General features: G+C 42.7%; 1 protein-coding gene across 1 annotated transcript in view; it reads right to left on the bottom strand.

The window, feature by feature from the left end:
• Positions 1-14,765, bottom strand: part of LOC137006201 (gastrula zinc finger protein XlCGF57.1-like) — a 703,714-nt gene that overhangs the window by 359,674 nt on the left and 329,275 nt on the right. The gene's annotated exons all lie outside the window — the stretch shown is intronic.

Below are 14,765 nucleotides of genomic sequence, written 5' to 3'. Positions count from 1 at the left end.
ATACACTTGCAGACTTTGTAAATAGTTACAGAGAAAAGCTGGGCATCATACACTAACCAGACTTTAAAATCGTTCGGAACACAAACAGAAACACGCGCCTGGTTGCTAGGAGACGCATGACAGACAGCATCCAAGGTCATTTTGATGGCAAGGGGATTGCAAAAAATTGTCCAGTGATTGCGGGGTGCTGTGTCTAAACATGGCCCAGTTATTGCAATGATGAACACACTGGCTGAGGACATGCAAAATCGCTTCCACAACATAGAGCATTTTCGTCTGCTTTCTGAGGCTACCCTTCTTGACCCCAGATTTAAGCAAAGGGCCTTTCATGATGCTGCTGCAGCAGATGACGCAGCCAAAAGCATAAGTGCAGCTGCTGCAAGGGTTTGGTCCAGCACAGATGAGCAAACTCAAGCTGAGCACACATCTCCTCCAGTCCCTCCGTCTTCTGAACAGCAATGCAGTCAGCATCAGCAACCCAACATCCACTGCAGTGGCCGAAATGAGAGGGCATCTTGCAGAGACCTTGATTCCAAGAATGGAAGACCCACCGGCTTGGTGGAAAGCAAGGCAAGCAGTATATGAAGGGTTGACAGCTGTCATGAAAAGGAGGCTTTGCATAGTTGCTACACCTGTGCCATCAGAGAGTGTTTTCGAAAACGGGTCAGATTAGACGAAACAGACTGAGTCCTAACAAAGTTAGGCAGATTGTTTTTGAATTTAAACCTATCCTCATAAGAGAGGGTTCAAACTGCATTGTAGCGGTTGTACAGTTATTAATCAATTTATGGGTTATATATATTGTGACAATACCGAATGGAGAAAGATTAGTCACTGTTTAGATTTTTTTTCCGACTACGCCACCCTGCTGGGAGGCCAGGGAAATAACTCCCAATACAAGACACACAGGTAAGTTTTACCAACTGAAGGCAAGGAATTAAGGGAGACGTGAGTAACAATACAAAATAAACTTTATTATAAAATCACATTAATTAAAACTCTCTCGCAAACACACCCACATTAACAAAAATATAATATCCAGGGCCAGGATTTGTGGGAACCAGGCAGGCCGGCTGCAACTCAAGAGGTCATCCAAAACCCACCTCAATTCACACCAGGCAAACACCACACACACCAACCAAAGAGAAATTGTATCAGCACACAGCACACTGTGAAACACTGCAGAATAGAGCAGCTAGCCTCCCCAGTTCCACACAGGCGACTTCACTGGCCCTGGAGAGAAAGAAAAGAGCATTAACGAAAAACAACCAACAATTAAGACAAATAACAATTAAATGAAAAATAAACCAAACACAAAATAATAAAGTTACTGCAACAGTTCTAATGCTCAGGCCTCCAGAGACCACCACATAGGCCTACAAACGAATAGCCAACATCAGAATGGCACTGGAGCAAGGCATCAAAAATAAACAAACCTTTACAACAATACATACAAACAGAAAATGTATAAAGAAAATACAATAATGAAATAAAAAGAAAATCAAAACCAAAATAACCAGAAAACGAAACAAACAAATCAAGAATCAAATTAAACAAGAAAAATTAAATCCAAAAACTTAACTGATAGGCAGCCTTGCAGACGCGCATCCGAAGCCCGCTTTAACAGCCCCAGCGACGTGCAAGGCAGCAAAACAGTATACAGTCCAGATGACAGACAATGACACGATCGAAACCAAAATATATCCGTAAGCAAAACAGCAGCTGCGTCACATGAAATCACTAGCCGAGAACTGGACTCAATGTTCCCCTTTCCCTTTAACCCAGGAGTATGAGAATTAGTCAAAAAAATAACTAAACAGAACAAATATGAAAGACAAAAGCGGCATACTTACAATTGATGTTGAATACTGGACGCACAGCTGTATGGTTACTCACTACCGGTGCCGCAGCTCAGTCCAGCGATCAGCCTTCACACACATACGCACCTGCCCTTGCTGCTATTACTAAAAGCAACGCGCAATAAATAATACAACTTAAATGGTCGCAAGTTAAGTATCAAATCATACCTGCAAGTGAACTCCGCCACAACTTGCCGCAATGCCAAATGCCACCAGCTCCGCTCTAAATTAAACTATAAATAGCGCATATTAGCCTCGCAATATGCGCATCACTACACCACCAACAAAAAAACTCTACATACCCAAATGGAAAATGGAACGGAAACGGAAATGCCAAGAAGAGAGAGAGAGAGAAGCGCCCCAAGTCAGAAAACATACCTACCCGTCAAAATAAGGGTCCTTAAATAGTGCAGCTATTATCACTCAATTGGTTTACCAACGAAACTCCAACCAACCAATAAGATGACGTGACTCATCCTGCCACATTTTGCCCCATTTTTTTTAAATCGACGTCCCGACGATGACCCAACGATACATACCCATAAACTAATTCTGTCCTACGTCCCACGGCCTAAACCAAATAGAGATTCCATTAGATATAGGACCTGGTGCAGTGGCAGCTCTCGTGCCGCCTTCAATGGCCCGTGGTAAACGGTGCAAATTCGAGTGATAGCCCGCAGTAGTTCGCCCAGTTCTCCTCAAAGGGACACTAGCCCTACCAGACTGATCTTCCAGCAAACTAGTAGGCCCTGGTGCTACACCAGATGCAAAATTGGGTCCCTCATGGCCCCTGCCAACTGGAGTCTCCCCATCCAACCCCACCAGCCTACTCTGTGGGGTAGCAGCGCTCAGAGAAACCAGCACCTGAGGGACTGGTCCCTGACTTACCTGAGAGGTTCCTGGCACCAACATAAGCAAGTCAACATCTTCTGATGAGACTTCTGCTGGGGGCACCTCATCCTCCACAACAGGGGGAGGTATCAAGGCTAAACCTGGACCATCCCTCTGGATCTGGGCCTTCAAAGCAGAGCGATGAACGACTCTAGTCTTTCCCAAATCATCCACTGGTGCAATGGTGTATACTGCCCCACCCTCCTTGGGTGCCTTTACGACCTGATACACCACCGGGCTCCACAGGTCCTGAATTTTATGGCGACCCCTTATGCCATACTCACGCAAGTAAACTAGTTGGCCCTCCCCCAGTGGTGCATCACGGACGTGGGAATCATAATTTACCTTACGCCGACCAGCAGCAGCTTCCAGTCGTCCCCGTGCTCCCTCAAACGCCACCTGAAGCCTAGCCTGATGTTCCCTTACCCACTCATGCACACTACCAACCCCAACATCCTGGACTCTACCCAAAAGAAAATCTACCGGGAGTCTTGGCTCTTGCCCAAACATTAAAAAATAAGGGGTTTCGCCAGTCGTCTGATGAGGAGTGGTATTGTAGCAAAACAGCACTTGTGGGAGACATGAGGCCCAGTCCATTTTCCTGGACACAGGCAGGGTACGCAAAAGGTTGTGCAATGTCCTATTAAAGCGCTCGCACTGCCCATTCCCTGCTGGGTGATAAGGGGTAGTGCGAGACTTTTCCACCTTATACAGCGCACACAATTGCTGTACTAAGGAGGACTCAAAATTACGGCCCTGGTCAGAATGGACCCGACTGGGGACACCAAACTTATAAAACCATTCTACCACCAAAACTTGGGCCACTGTTTCTGCCCGTTGATCTCGTGTAGGCACAGCCATGGTGTACTTGGTAAAGACATCCGTCATAACCAACACGTTCTCCAGCCCTGAACGAGTTGGTTCCAAAACAGTGAAGTCTATGGCCAATATTTCGTTTGGCCTAGAGGCTAAAAGATGGCCCATGAAACTGCTAGGATGGAGTTGGGTATCTTTGGCAGCCTGGCACCGTTCACACTCGCTGCACCACTGCGCCACATCCGCTGTCAGGCCCGGCCAGTAGCAGCGCTGCTGCACCAACTCAGTGGTACGTTCCACCCCTTGGTGCCCATGTTCTTGGTGTAGCAGTGTCAGCACTTTGTGATGTAATACTAATGGCAAAACAACCTGAAGTACCTCTTCTCCCCCATCAGAGCGGAATACACGGCGAAATAACACCCCATCCTGCTCACACAAACGGCTCCATTGCCGTAGCAAATTTACCACGGCCCTGGGCAACTGCCGACGTTCCTCTGGACTAGGAGGTACCCCACGCCACCAAAACTGCAGCGCCTCACCTATAACCGGGTCCTCCCTCTGTAGAGACTGCATGTCCACAGTCAAGTTTGGAAACACCGTGACTGCTGCTTGAGAACCCACCCCCGTTGTTACACCAGCCTGCCTTACCATGGCTGGGAGCGCTATACCGGGCAGTAATTGTTCCAACTCACCCTGACTAGAGGGGCCCTGCCGGGAGAGAGCATCTGCATTTCGGTTGCTTCGTCCAGAGCGATACCTCAACTCAAAATCAAAGGCAGCCAATTGCGCAGCCCACCGCTGTTCTGTGGCCCCAAGTTTAGCAGTATTCAGGTGGCTGAGGGGGTTGTTATCGGTGAAGACGACACACCTCTGCCCCAAAAGATATTCTCTAAACTTCTCAGTCATGGCCCACTTGAGCGCAAGAAATTCCAACTTCATAGAGCTGTAGTTTGACATATTGCGCTCAGTGGGCCTAAGACTGCGGCTAGCATAAGCTATGGGCCGCACCTTTCCTCCCTGTTCCTGGGACAGAACTGCTCCCAATCCACCATGGCTAGCATCTACCTCCAGGATGAAAGGAAGAGAGAAGTCTGCATACGCCAATATAGGGGCAGAGGTGAGCCTACTCTTCAACTCCTCAAAACTCCCCTGACACTGCTCTGTCCACGCTGCCCCAAAACTAGACTCTGCTCGAGCCCTAGGCTTACGACCCGCAAACTCAGCTACCAGTCGGTGCAGAGGGGCTGCCAACTTGGCAAACCCCTCTACAAACCTCCTATAATAACTGGCAAACCCCAGGAATGAGCGGAGCTCTGCCACTCCCATTGGCCGTCGCCACTGCCTCACTGCCTCTACCTTACTGGGGTCTGTCGACACCCCTTTGGCCGAAATTACATGTCCCAGATAACTTACCTCTTGCTGGAAAAACGTACATTTAGTTAACTTGGCCTTCAACCCCTCTCGCTCCAGCCGACTCAAAACCACCTCTAACTGTTCTAGATGTTGTGGCACAGAGGAGGAAAACACTACGATGTCGTCCAAATACAAAAGGAGGGACTGACACTGCTGGTCCCCAAACAACCTCTCCATCAACCTCTGGAAGGTGCTGGGGGCATTGCAGAGCCCAAAGGGCATTCGATTCCATTCAAAAAGACCAAAGGGTGTGCAGAAAGCGGTCTTGTGTTTATCCCCCTCTGTAACAGGAACCTGATTGTACCCACTGGCGAGGTCCATAGTGGAAAACCACTGGGCCCCCGTCAGTGAGTCCAAGGTTTCCTCTATACGCGGCAGGGGGAAAGCATCTTTCCGAGTTTTTGCATTCAGCTGGCGGTAATCTACACACATACGCAACGTACCATCTTTCTTTTTAACCAACACGATGGGGGAGGCGTAAGGACTACAGCTCTCTCTAACAATGTCTGCCTCCAGCAACTGATTTATGTGTGTCTTTACCACATCGTACTCAGACGGAGGTATCCGTCGGTACCGTTGTCGAACTGGGACAGAGTCGGTCAAAGGGATGTCGTGAGAAAGGAGTTGAGTGCATCCCAAATCACCTTCATGTGCCGAAAACACTGTATGAAACTTTAACAACAGAGACCTTACCTGCTCCCGTTCAATCTCTGTCAACATTGACAAATCAAGACTCGCAATTTGTTCCTGTACTGGAGAACGTACGGACGGAATCTGAAGGTTTATGGATGCAGAAACAGATTTAAACTCTGAGACACCACGGGGCAAACTCACGATAAACACATTATTCAAAGTGCCCAAAACAGCGTTCCGAAAGAGCATTACATCAGTCTTACCTACATTTATAACAGGTACATAAACAGTACCTCGAACCACTCGCATTAGTGCAGGTGATGCTAAAAGACCTGCAGGCAACCCAGTTTCTGGTGGTTCAAAAAGTACAGTTTCCCCAGCAAAGTGCCCAGAACAAGTAGCGGCCACAACTTTCATTGTGCCGCCAGGAACACGACGCGCACTGCGACCCCGCAATCGCACCTTGCCTACCCGGCTATCTGTAGGGACAGTACTTACCTGACGACAGTGTTGCAATGCTTGAAACACTGGCTTAGAGGCCGCTAGCACAGGAGGTACGTCGAAAAGGGCGGTACCGTGCTGGCCAAAAAGCTCCTGATAACACCGCCTCAACACATTCATCCCCAAAATGCCAGGGACTTGGGCACCGGTGCCACCAGGAGGATCCCTAACAACCAGCACGCCACATCCTGGAATTATCTGACCGCAAAGCTCAACGTCCAATTCAATATATCCCACATACGGTATCAATGACCCGTTGGCTGCACGGAGCTGCAACCACTGACATGCCTGGAGACGATCCTGGCCCCATGGTGCAAACTGCTCCAAAAAACAACTTTCTGTAATGGTAGACACCATGGAGCCAGTATCTATCAAACAGGACACCTGTATCCCTCCCATACAAACCACGAGGTGCGGACAGGATGCCATTAAGTGCGGCAAGGGACCTACCGTCGAGTCATGGTCTTTCCCTACCGAACTGTGACTCTGCAGTTCGGCGGGACCTAGTTTTCCGTCGGCTGGGAAAAAGGCTGTTGAGCCCTCACTATAGAAGGTGACTCACGCCGAGCCAGAGAGGAAGGAGGAATAACGCGTTCTCCATCGCATTCGCGAGCAAAATGGCCCGGTTTTTGACACCGTCGACAAATTAAAACCTCGGTACGCGAGGGCCGACGAACACTCTGAGGAAACCGCATGCCAGCAACACTCTGAGTCAGTTGATCCAACTGTTGCTGCTGTAATTTTAACATCTCCCGCAACTCTTTCAACTCCGACTGAGAATGCCCTTGCACCCCGTACTGGATGCCATAAGCCATTGGAACTGACTGACTCCTCCCCCTCACGCCCCCTGGCATTCCCTCCCGCTCCCACCTAATCGCTTCCCCTCGTATTTCTAAAAGGGTAGAGACGGGCTGACGGCGAACCAATTGCTTTAGTTCCCGGCGGAGAGCACTATCAGCAACGTACTCGGGGAATAGGGAATAGCATTAGGTGATTGCTGTTTAACCCTCTCCAGGAGAGTCATCAAGGCCAGGGAAAATTCCAACAGAGATTCCCCATCTTGCTGCCTCCTGGAGAAAAAGGCTTCCTGGAGTGCTACATACGATTGAGAGCAACCATACAACTCGCGTAAAATCGCAATAATTTTATCTGGATCACCCCGTTCCCCAATAGGACGGTGTCTAATTTCTTCGCGCGCTTCACCTTCCAAATGGTCAAAAAGAAAAAATGCTTTATCGACTTTGGACAAATAACGTGCCCGCATACATGCCTCAGCCTCCTCCACCCACTCATCAATACTTATGCCAGATTTGCCACTAAATTTTGGACAACGTCTGTCCCTAGGTACAAAAACAAACCGGTCTGGCACAACAGTATCAATCTCAGCTGGCTGGGGAGGGTCAGGCATTGCTGCAGAGGCAACAGCAGGAGAAATACTAGGACCAGGTAACTCACCTGGCACCTGCTCACGACGCAACCGATCATTGTCGGCCCTCAACTGTGCCACTAATTCTCGCAACTCCTGCATCTCTTCCTCCATACTTGTCATAACTACTCACCCCAGAAATAGAAAAGGGCCACTAATAGAGAAATACAACTTGTCCAAAGGGTCAAACACGCACACTGCTGTTTTGCTCTGTGGAGAAAAAAAACAAAATCACAACCAATATCAAAACACAATTTTACCCACGTCTCACAAAAAAAAAAAAAAAAAAAAAATCCTTGCCTTACCAGGTAAACCCTGCCGACTATACGCCAAAATGTGACAATACCGAATGGAGAAAGATTAGTCACTGTTTAGATTTTTTTTCTGACTACGCCACCCTGGTGGGAGGCCAGGGAAATAACTCCCAATACAAGACACACAGGTAAGTTTTACCAACTGAAGGCAAGGAATTAAGGGAGACGTGAGTAACAATACAAAATAAACTTTATTATAAAATCACATTAATTAAAACTCTCTCGCAAACACACCCACATTAACAAAAATATAATATCCAGGGCCAGGATTTGTGGGAACCAGGCAGGCCGGCTGCAACTCAAGAGGTCATCCAAAACCCACCTCAATTCACACCAGGCAAACACCACACACACCAACCAAAGAGAAATTGTAACAGCACACAGCACACTGTGAAACACTGCAGAATAGAGCAGCTAGCCTCCCCAGTTCCACACAGGCGACTTCACTGGCCCTGGAGAGAAAGAAAAGAGCATTAACGAAAAACAACCAACAATTAAGACAAATAACAATTAAATGAAAAATAAACCAAACACAAAATAATAAAGTTACTGCAACAGTTCTAATGCTCAGGCCTCCAGAGACCACCACATAGGCCTACAAACGAATAGCCAACATCAGAATGGCACTGGAGCAAGGCATCAAAAATAAACAAACCTTTACAACAATACATACAAACAGAAAATGTATAAAGAAAATACAATAATGAAATAAAAAGAAAATCAAAACCAAAATAACCAGAAAACGAAACAAACAAATCAAGAATCAAATTAAACAAGAAAAATTAAATCCAAAAACTTAACTGATAGGCAGCCTTGCAGACGCGCATCTGAAGCCCGCTTTAACAGCCCCAGCGACGTGCAAGGCAGCAAAACAGTATACAGTCCAGATGACAGACAATGACACGATCGAAACCAAAATATATCCGTAAGCAAAACAGCAGCTGCGTCACATGAAATCACTAGCCGAGAACTGGACTCAATGTTCCCCTTTCCCTTTAACCCAGGAGTATGAGAATTAGTCAAAAAAATAATTAAACAGAACAAATATGAAAGACAAAAGCGGCATACTTACAATTGATGTTGAATACTGGACGCACAGCTGTATGGTTACTCACTACCGGTGCCGCAGCTCAGTCCAGCGATCAGCCTTCACACACATACGCACCTGCCCTTGCTGCTATTACTAAAAGCAACGCGCAATAAATAATACAACTTAAATGGTCGCAAGTTAAGTATCAAATCATACCTGCAAGTGAACTCCGCCACAACTTGCCGCAATGCCAAATGCCACCAGCTCCGCTCTAAATTAAACTATAAATAGCGCATATTAGCCTCGCAATATGCGCATTACTACACCACCAACAAAAAAACTCTACATACCCAAATGGAAAATGGAACGGAAACGGAAATGCCAGGAAGAGAGAGAGAGAGAAGCGCCCCAAGTCAGAAAACATACCTACCCGTCAAAATAAGGGTCCTTAAATAGTGCAACTATTATCACTCAATTGGTTTACCAACGAAACTCCAACCAACCAATAAGATGACGTGACTCATCCTGCCACAATATGAATTATAATAAATCATAAAGCTTTATGATCAATTATGACGCATATATCAACCCAAGGGGGAATTAAACATATATTGTGAATTAATTACAACAAATTATAATCAATCACATATATGATTAGTTCTTATTTAATAATTATTTAGGGAAACTATGTTTGTCCAGCAAACCCTAGCTCCTCCTAGAATATTATAGACGGATTTATTCTTTGGCCACAAGAATAAATTGCTATTATAGCATCAAAGCATAAAGTGATTGAAAAACGTTAAAGTGACTTGGTTTTTGTTGAAGGAACAAAAAGAACAATTGAGCATGAATAATGTGTTTAATATATGCAAACTACGACTACAGAGGTTATACGGCTATACATTAAGATATACACATATATACAAGAATGAAAGTAGGAAAGGAAAGAGAAGGGCAAGTAGCAAATCCTAACAGTCCTTGAAGCCAGAACGGAAATCAGTTTCATTATCTAAGATTGAGAAACGGTACTTGCGTCAGTTTGCTTGCTGGGTTTCAGTTCAGTGCTGCTGCAGTTCATTGGCTTCTTCCGTTTCCGCGGGAGGGTTTGAACTGAGGCCGTGGAAGTTAGTTTCGCCGGAGAGATGGTGGTCCCGAGAGATGAGCGCGATGGAAGCGTGTCGCCGTGACATCCGGGAGAGACGTGCGTGAGTGGGCGATGGATGATTCAGGGCAGTCAGGAGAACACACAGGAGAATCCTGGTGTTCCTCTTTTATGACAGATAAAACTAACTCAACTACAGTTATTTAAACTAAGTCTAAACATTAGGAAACATGCATACGCTTGAGATACATGACGGGTACATTTTGGCATAGTTATATTTTACATATACAGTCTTCAATGCATGTTTGTGTGTTTTTGTGTGTGTCTGTGTGCGTGTGGTGTGTGTTTTCTCTTTTATTGCTCTTTGGAATGCGGGCCTGTCTCGTAGTAACCCGATCCGTGGCATCCGCATCCCCTTTGAAGTCACGAAGGAGATGCTCAGGAATCTATCGAAGCAGTCATAAACGGAGTCACGTGATCCGTTGGTGTGCGCCAGGTCGGAGCCAATGTGAAATTTATGGACCAAAGTTTCTTGAATTGAGGCTTACATACAGTTTATGGGGGGGATCTGCTCACTTTTGACACTGTGCAGACGCTACAGCATATTGTTGCAGCTTTTCACTACAGTGGTTAAAACCTGTTTAAAACTGCCTTTGCACTTTTTGTTTTGATAATGCACAATAACTTTTGTAATTTACAAACAACAGGCAGTACCTGTTAAATATGGTGTGTAAGACATTTAGAGTTTTTACAGTGTGTAAATGCACTTTTCCAGCAGTTGTTCTTTGTTAAAACTGGTGTATTGTTTGAACACTTTAATACAATTTTATTAAAACATTGTTTATTTAATACAAATTCAATTTGTGAATGCTTCATCATTAACTATAATGACAGTAGGCCTACAGGTATTTCATAAATCATCCCTTGTTTCCTGTTAAACATAGCGTCTCAATTATTATTGTCCAACACCCCTAACGCCTGTTTCACACTGCAAGCGTGAGCGTCGCGTGAGCAGCGCGTGAGCGTAACTACACCGTCACTGCAGCTGCAGAGACGCGCGAGTATTCTATGGAACGCGATCGGGGCCAAATGTCTTTTAAACGAAACGCGTGACTTTTGACCGTGTCAACACGCACTGTTTGTTCGCGTTAACGCGGCAATTTTTTACGTGTTTCTTTTTGACGTGTCAACACGCACATTCTGGTCGTGTTAAGGCGTCAGTTGTCGTCGCGTTACTTTAGTACATGTAAAGACGCACAGTTTTATCATGTTAAGACGACAAATTTGAACGTGTTTCTTAACGCGCACATTCTGTACATGTCGAAGTGTAATATATATATATATATATATATATATATATATATATATATTTTTTTTTAAAGCATACTTACCTTTATATGTAGCCTAGGCTACATACATATTAATATAAAATATTAATTAATTGCTTAATTGACTACTGTGCTAGCGTAAAGTAGCCTTATGTTACAATGTATATTAAGTAGGCTAAATTCTCAATATTATACAATTATTATAATTTATCTATATGGGTTATTGTTTGTTTTTTAAAGTTAGGCTATATATAATTTCTAAGTGTATGAAGGCTAATTTACACAGCACATATTTATAACTGAACACACACACAGTGAACAAAGTGAACTTTATTCACTTTCACATAGCCTAATAATGTTTTTGTAATTTGGTGTTTAGTTGGTTGTATAGTTTATTTATACTGTTCTGTCTCTGTTTAGTTTCCAGGAACATCATATTGGCTGCTGCAGGCTGATGAGTTCTATAATAAAATTACTTCATTATATTTAAAATATGTTTTGATATTCATTTTTTTTGTATTATTAATATTTTATTTACCCATAAACATGTCTTTAGGAATCCATAAGTTATAGAGACAAGAATAACTTTGTGAAACCTTTGGGGGCAGTTTCCCAGACAGGGTTTAAATTAAGACAGGAGTAGGCCTTAATCTGCTTAATCATGTTTTTAAAAATAAAATGGCTTTCTGAAACACAGATTAAGTACAGATTACTAACAAACAGAAACTGAAACTGATGTGTGAATTTTTTTTATTTATTTTTTGCATTAAAATAATTGTCTTTTGGGTTTTTTTTATGGCAGTCTTTTTTGCTGCTATTTATGCTTCTCGGTCCCATGCAATTTTAAGATTTTCTTGGTTCATTCCATATAGGCGACCTCTGTCACAGTTTGTTTTACAGTTTTTTCAAATTGAAACCATTCACTCATGTATAGAATCTTAAGACCAAGTCTGCATAACTACAAGCACATTATATGCTTTACACACAGTTTGCAATTGAAAAACAACCTTTTTGCAAAACTCTAAACACAGTTCTCTACATTAGATATGTCATTCAAAACTAACAAAACCTTTTTTTGTCGGGGGTGGTGCATTGTCATTTACTGATGACCTATACAGCCAATGATCATGTGTGAAAACACTTATACATAAATTGATCACTTAGAAATCAAAACTCAGGTTTGAGAAAGAAAGAATATGCATACAAGCTACAATATATATTGTTTCATAGTAGCTTCAGTAACAAATTCAAAACAAATTCTGCTGCAAAGCGGCACATGCCAATATAGTGTCAAAATGCATGACTTCAAAGCAGCATTAAACCATGTTTCACAGTTGGGAAGAGCTTTCGATATTGGTTTTGGTATTGCAGTGCCCCTTTTTCATAACAAAAATGCTTAGCAATAATGGTCCGTGTACTTTTGCGTCCATTCCTTTTTCGTTTTTTTAACCACGTCAAGAAAAACAAAAAACGAACGGTTGTTTTATTTTTACATGCTATGGTGAATTCCAAAATTTAAATTAAAACCGAATACACAAATTTCATGTACACAAAATAAATATTGACTTCTTTTCAGATTTTCGTTTATTAAGTTTTGCATCTTTATAAACCAAAATTAAAAAAGGACAAATTAAAGTCGAAAAAATGTCAATTTACAAGTTTTCTTTTGTAAAATTGTTGTTTCCCCCACACTTTCGAGAGCCATGTCTCTGAAACATGATAATACTTGACTTTTCCACCCCATTCTCACTCACGAGGGGTCCGATACTGCCGCATGTCCAAGAGAATAAACTGACCCTAAACCAGTAGGCTATGTCCCGCTTCATCCAGTGATAGTGATATTGAAGGAGCAAATTCACTACATCTTATAAGCAGTCCACTATTAACACGATAACACGTTAAGCTTTTTCCTTGAAAATAAAACAGTTATGAAGAAAACACTTAATACATTAAGACACTGATATTAATTGACCAATAAAGATAGCAGGTCAGGCCGAATATGAAGACAACGCGCTTTCAACGCTTAACATAAAAATATTGTCCTTCCACCGTTGTCTTAGCCTTAGATGCTGCTGTTGATGACAAGAACATGTGCGAGAAAATAGTTTCTGGATGTTGTTTTAGGATTAAGCCACATAAAGCATTAATGTCCAGCGACGCGGCCGTAACGCATTGCTTTCAATGAGAATTGAGAAATATATTTAATGTCAAACTCTACTGATGCAAAGGGCATGGGAATTTTGTCTTCACAAAAATCACATATTGGGGTATAATTTTGTCATCATAACATAATATATGATGGTATATTTTCAATTTGAACAGCATAGCATAGCTAAAGTGACTCCTAATTTCTCAATATAAAACAATATAAAACACCTAACAGAGCTAGACGAAAAAGTCACAGTAATATAGATGTCGTTTTGGCCTTTAGCCTATAAAACAGAGTAAAAAGCAAAATGACGGGATTGACACCACAACTCTATAATGTTAGAGCGCTAAACAAGAGGCTATAAGGTTTAGAAATGTAATGTTTATGTTAAAACATAAATGTAAAAATAATATTAATAGTAATTTAGCGAATTAAAATTAATTAATGTCATTTAGGCTGGCTGTTGAAGCGAGTCGACGCCAAAGGAAAAGGCACTAGAGGGCGCTGTAGCGTCTGTGTGGATGATGCAAAACCGTAAATTAAATTTAGCTTTTTTACATATTAAAAAACAAGTTGTATATCATTCATATAATTTTTAACAAAATCATAATCTTGCATAAGGAAAATTAGCTTGTATCTGTTAATTCTATTAATCAGTGTTACTATAAAAAACAAATAAACGGCATTTTCCATATTTCATTTCTGGTTTAAGGAAAAACGAATGGACGCAAAAGTACACGGACCAATAATTTAGTCTTTTTTGTCATGGAATTTCACTAGGCCTATTTTAATATTTAACCTTTAAACATTTCCTGTTTCCCCTACAAAACTCCTATATAAATGAATTATATTTAAAAATATACATATCATTATATGCATGCAGTTTATTTAGGCCTACCTAAATTGCTGCTGGATCCATAATAGTTAATAAACATATTTGTCATATAATTTCACTTAAATTGACTTTTGTATCGGAGAAAGAACGCAGGACAACTTAAAAGGGCATGACAAATCATGACATAAGGCTGACATCACACACAAAACGTACCAATGTTCCCTCGATGTTTGTATACGTGCATACCAGCATACCATTACGACATCCTTCATGAATAAACATGACATCTGATGTTTGTATACGTATATACCAACCAGGCCATACGTACCATCGCGTCACATATGCAAATATAGTCTCAAATACAATAATTTAATTGGCTGCTGTGTGTGTTGTCGCGTTGACGCGGACAAATAGTGCGTGTTGACACGGTCAAAAGTCACGCGTTTCGTTTAAAGACATTTGGCCCCG

This window comes from Chanodichthys erythropterus, chromosome 3, assembly GCF_024489055.1.
Source record: "Chanodichthys erythropterus isolate Z2021 chromosome 3, ASM2448905v1, whole genome shotgun sequence".
Lineage (NCBI taxonomy): Eukaryota > Metazoa > Chordata > Actinopteri > Cypriniformes > Xenocyprididae > Chanodichthys > Chanodichthys erythropterus.
This window is presented reverse-complemented; position numbering and strand designations above follow the sequence as displayed.